This window comes from Carya illinoinensis, chromosome 13 (genome assembly GCF_018687715.1).
Source record: "Carya illinoinensis cultivar Pawnee chromosome 13, C.illinoinensisPawnee_v1, whole genome shotgun sequence".
NCBI classification, from domain to species: Eukaryota; Viridiplantae; Streptophyta; class Magnoliopsida; order Fagales; family Juglandaceae; genus Carya; species Carya illinoinensis.
Window position 1 is genome coordinate 22,945,138 of NC_056764.1, and position 6,696 is coordinate 22,951,833.

Here is a 6,696-nt window from a genome sequence, read left to right on the forward strand (position 1 = left end):
ACATTCGAAGCGTCGAGACATGCAACACAAGGTTACCTGCCCCCGTTCATGACATATAAGATGCAATATTCCTAACATGTATCTAACAATATGCAATATTCGCAGCGGATAAATTTTTTCTTTAGCAATACTATGCACCAAATTGAAAATATCCCAAATGCTTAAAACATACTTCATACATAAAAATCCATTGAACAACTAAGATCACAACACTAGTCTAAAATGGTTATGATCCAAAAAGTAGTAGAGATGCAACTCAATCGTACAAGTAGTAATTTACGTTAATTACTATATCAACATTTATGTCGCACCGTCACTTAGTCAACTGTGTCTAGTTGATCAGCTCCTGATTCTCCTTCAGGTCCTGTAACAAGATCTACCATTCGGGGGGAATGGTAGTTGGGACTACCAAAGTGAGATTTGATTACAAATCTCAGCAAGTTAACAAAAAACTTCCATACAGACTAATGATACATGTATGACAGTAAAAGCATAAATGCATAATCAAATTCATAAGTAATTAAAGCATAACTTAGCGTACAACATAGCATAATTGACATAGCTTAAATTGAATCATGAACTGAACTTGACTTGACATGAACATAATCTGAAACTTGACTTAGCATGAACTTGCTCTGAAACTTGAATTAACATGAAAAATACATACTCCACAGTTGTTGTGACCCCATGTATTCTACACAAACTTGCCTTAACATTAAAAATACATACTCCACAGTTGTTGTGGCCCCATGTATTCGACATAAACTTGACTTAACATGAAAAATACATACTCCACAGTTGTTGTGGCCCCATGTATTCTACGTGTAAATACATACTCCACAGTTGTTGTGGCCCCATGTATTTTACACAAACTTGACTTAACATGAAAAATACATACTCCACAGTTGTTGTTGCCCCATGTATTCTACGTGTAAATACATACTCCACAGTTGTTGTGGCCCCATGTATTCTACACAAACTTGACTTAACATGAAAAATACATACTCCACAGTTGTTGTGGCCCCATGTATTCTACGTGTAAATACATACTCCACAGTTGTTGTGGCCCCATGTATTCTACGCATCACAATTGTAGTAAAATACATACTCCACAGTTGTTGTGGCCCCATGTATTCTACACAAACATAATGTACTCAAGATGAAACGTGACTTGAACATAACTTGAAATACATGACCAACTTGAAATAGAAACATTTCGTAACATGGCATAACATATAATAGACAACATATTTAACATGACATACTTGCAACAGTGAATATTACATGACTTGACATACATGTAATAGATGGCATACTTAGCATGACGTACTTGTAATGTACAGTAATACATAACAGAATATATTATGTAACAGATAAAAATTGATGACAAAATAAATTCTGTATAATAAACAATTACGTGATAACTTGGCGTGGCATGACATATATGATAACACACATACATACACTATAGTTCTTTTACTTAGCACACATACACAGTAGACTGCTAGTAAGTTAAAAGCTAACTTACCTCGATCTCCGCATTTCTTATAAAACATCAAGCGCGATCACGAGGAACTGTAATTAGTGATTCTTAAAGTTAGTACTAAATCACTAATAATTTAAAATATGGAAAAATACTAACTTAAAGAGTAAAATTTCCATTTTACTTCCTACATGTAGGAAAATGACCGTTTTACCCATAACTTAAGGATTTTGCATACTAACTCCAAAAGTCACCAAAATTTACATACCTCATGTAAATTTTATCCTCAACTCAAATATCAATTTAGAAAAATTTAAAACTAATCACAACTATTAAAACTCCATAGGGCCGAAATTCTCATATGCTATTTCTATTGATTTTTGTTTCAACCTTGTTTTGATCAACCTTTTGATCTATGACTTATAAATATGTGATCTTCAAACCAAACCATCACATGGTTTAAAAAGATGTCCTAAAACATATATAAGCTTCTAATTCAAGATCACATGGTTAAAAATTAACCAAAACATAAATTTAGCCAAGAACATCCACACTTTGGCTTATCTGAATATCTCTTTGTATAAAATTTCATATCTTTGAAACTAACATCAAATATCTTCAAAATAATAATATAACATGTATATAAGATGCTTAGGATCCTCCAATAAAATTATCAAAGTCATTAGAATAGGTTTAGACCACCAAAGAGTTAAACTTTCTCAAAATAGAAACTGTTTTTCTTCTTCCAGTTTCTAAGTTTCTAAATCTAAGCAAATATTTCATCAAAACCTTCAATCATGCAAAAATCCTCAACCAATAGTCATATATACATGTTAACAATACTCCATAAAAATTTCGGACCAATATCTATCCATTAGCTTGGTCAAAAACTCCAAACTATAACATATTCTCCAGTTTATCTCCCAGAATGACCTTTCTATAGTTTACACAATATTTGACTGACCAAATGATCTTCAAATGGGGAAAATAAGATATCCATGTAAACTAGACTAAAAAAGGAACAACTTATATGAAGGAGACTTTATGATAAAACACTTACAACAGCTTCGAAATGGGCATGCAAAAGAACTCCTAAAAGCTGTCCGAGAGAGAATGTTTGATATTCTTTTAAAGAAACGTGTAAATGAAGATAAGTTCGTGGGTGATGGCTGGAGATGCTTATGGAAGAGATAAGGAAGATGATAAGGCTGGAGTTGAGAGTTGAGTGTGGTTTTCTCCTACCCAAAATATCTATAAAATATTATCTCAAAATATTCTATCCAATAATATCTATAAAAATCAGCTCAATATATTTTCCAAATGTGGAGTAGACTTGGAAGAGTAAGGTGGCTAAAATATTTCTATGTGTATTTTAAATCTCTATTCTTAAGATATTTTCCAAATGTGTATTTTGCTTAGGTGTCATGATCTCACACCTTGATTTCTTTTACAATTCCATCTAATGGTTTCTCTTTGTGCCAAGTATCTAATACTATTCATTATGTGTGGTTAAGATCTTGCCAAGTTTCCAAATAAAATATCGCTATCCTAATTTGGACATTTCACACTATGATTTTGAAAACACTGCGCTCAGTACATTTACCGAGGTTACTATTCACTCCAAAAATAAACGTAATAAACTTAGTACTGAAAAATTCTAAATATTTAATTAAGCCTAGTGGTGTAGACTATAATGTATTCTGACACTTTTAACTATCTCAAATAATTAAAATCGCATTTCTAGCACCATAGTGAGTGATAACACTAACTATGTTGACAGGCTAAAATTTATGCGATTAGTCGATTCGTGTAAACTTACAGAGTTTTCACGAGGTTCCTAAAGTCAATAGAAATTCCTTAATTGAATTTCTAGCGGGCTGTTACAATCTCCCCTCCTAAAAAAAAAGATTTCGTCCTCGAAATCGAATTAAATAAGAAGTAGCAATTTAATGAGGAGGTGTTGCTTACCAACCTATTGTCTATCCCGTATATATATATATATATGCCTTTGAGATTATGTCATTCCTTAACTCTCTTACTTTAATCAACAATTAGATTATACTTCTTTGCACAAGGTTGGCCAAGTTGTAACGACATACTCTCCAAACCTAAAACTTTAAGTAATTAATCTTCCGAAACTCTTCTTTAGAAAAGCATAGGTGATATACTTTAAATGTTCTTGTAAATACCATAGTTAGTAAAGAATTCATCAAAATTAAACCGTTAACATCTCTCTTTTTAACAAAATCGGTGGCACTCTGTTTTAGACCAGACAACTCTGATCCGCGTGATTTTTATAGGTCTTCTGTAGTTGTCAGGCGCCGCATAGCTACAACACTACTTTGTTCTTCTGTAATTGTCAGGCACCGCAGCTATGATACTACATTGCTCTTGTCTCTTGTAGAGAAATGATTCACGAGAGGTGATTCGTCATAATTTTCTCTATAAAAGAATTATTCAGTTCATCTTCTTTCTCATCTCATCTTCTTCACTTTTCTGAAATTAATCTGCATTCTTACTCTGCAATCTCTTTCTGCTTACTCACTTTGCAATGGCTCAGCAATCTTCTAATTGCCAAAACATGAGGTATTCTGCACCTCGTTCCCCAGTTGTTTCTGCTTCTTCCATAGGTGCTATTATGCAATCAAATAATGATCTGACTAATAAGTCAGAAAATGAACTTATCTACGAGCTTGTGAGTCTCGGTACTCGATACTCATCAGCCATTGTCGCATATTCTCAGAGACTGCAATCCAGGACTGGTGGGGTTGACAAACTCCACGAGAGTATTTCTATCCTTCAGAGGCTTCTTATGAAATCCAACATGAAGATAGAAGCAGTAAAGCGAGAGAACAGAGATTTAAAATCTTTGCTGAACTCTTCTTTTCGAGTGGCTACTCCTTTAGATAGGAGAGGCAAGCAGATTTTTGAAGAGCAAGAACGTTTAAAGATTGAGGCAAAGAGCCTCAAATTTCTGTAATTTTACTTTATGATAATAAAATAATACTTCACAAATCTTCATATTTGTGTTTCTATCTTCTGGTATATGTTTTATGTACTCCATTTTATTTCTTTCAGGGATTTTCATATATATGACATGATCCAATGACTCATATAAATATGCATTTAATCATGCATATCCAAACTCTCAGTAATCTTCAAGTTAATAAAAACCTTAAGGAGTTCTACTGGTCTAGGACTAACTTACTTCTTTATAATTGCAACAATCAGTCATCTTCCTAGGTGGTACTTTGATAACTGACCAGTTAATAACTTAAACTTGAAACTTTCTCTCTTATGATTGTCATAACTCTTCTATCCATCATAAGTTATCAATTATTCTAACTCTAAATGATTTGTTCCTAATGTTCACATAAATCCTCAAGACCAAGATTTTACTCTCCATATAATAGTCTTCAAAAGAAGATCAATCTATGTATCCATAAAGATAGTGCTTTGCCAGAAATCATTTACTGGCGGCGTGGTAATACTATTATCATAAATAAATCCTACAAAGGCTAAAGTTTCTCCTAATCAAATTACTCTTCCAAACACAATTTCTATCGTATTCTCAGAATCAAAACAATTCTCTAAATATGTGGAATACCATTTATCAATCCTACATATCCTTTCTCATATTACTAAAAGGTATTCTATATCTACATTGGTATGAACAATAATACTTCTAATGAAAATTGTTACTCTTACTACTAGGGTAACAATTTAGCTTCCAAGCTGAATTCTCAAGCACCACAATTAATAGAAACAATGACTCGTTTGAATCAAACAATGTACAATTTACCAACTCCAATGACTTGACCTACTCCAAAATAACAATAATGCAATACTACCATCAATTGCAATCAGATCAACGTTAACTATGTTTACCTCAACTAATTCTTCATCCATCGGGAAATTCTGATCCTCTTGATTGTTATCTCCCTTAGGATTCCGAGGTATTCTATCACGAGTCATGTGTCCCTTCTTGAAACACACGAGTATATATATTACAACCACATACTACCCTTTATACCTTAAGAAATTCAAGCCTACTGACGACTAAAATTTCAAGCCTAATGTTTAGTGCATTTCCTAAGGACATGTGGATTTACTGCCCAGAGACGTATTGCTCTGATACCACCCTGTGACGCCCCCAAATTCCGTTTGGGATCGGACGGACATTCGAAGCGTCGAGACATGCAACACAAGGTTACCTGCCCCCGTTCATGACATATAAGATGCAATATTCCTAACATGTATCTAACAATATGCAATATTCGCAGCGGATAAATTTTTTCTTTAGCAATACTATGCACCAAATTGAAAATATCCCAAATGCTTAAAACATACTTCATACATAAAAATCCATTGAACAACTAAGATCACAACACTAGTCTAAAATGGTTATGATCCAAAAAGTAGTAGAGATGCAACTCAATCGTACAAGTAGTAATTTACGTTAATTACTATATCAACATTTATGTCGCACCGTCACTTAGTCAACTGTGTCTAGTTGATCAGCTCCTGATTCTCCTTCAGGTCCTGTAACAAGATCTACCATTCGGGGGGAATGGTAGTTGGGACTACCAAAGTGAGATTTGATTACAAATCTCAGCAAGTTAACAAAAAACTTCCATACAGACTAATGATACATGTATGACAGTAAAAGCATAAATGTATAATCAAATTCATAAGTAATTAAAGCATAACTTAGCGTACAACATAGCATAATTGACATAGCTTAAATTGAATCATGAACTGAACTTGACTTGACATGAACATAATCTGAAACTTGACTTAGCATGAACTTGCTCTGAAACTTGAATTAACATGAAAAATACATACTCCACAGTTGTTGTGACCCCATGTATTCTACACAAACTTGCCTTAACATTAAAAATACATACTCCACAGTTGTTGTGGCCCCATGTATTCGACATAAACTTGACTTAACATGAAAAATACATACTCCACAGTTGTTGTGGCCCCATGTATTCTACGTGTAAATACATACTCCACAGTTGTTGTGGCCCCATGTATTTTACACAAACTTGACTTAACATGAAAAATACATACTCCACAGTTGTTGTGGCCCCATGTATTCTACGTGTAAATACATACTCCACAGTTGTTGTGGCCCCATGTATTCTACACAAACTTGACTTAACATGAAAAATACATACTCCACAGTTGTTGTGGCCCCATGTATTCTA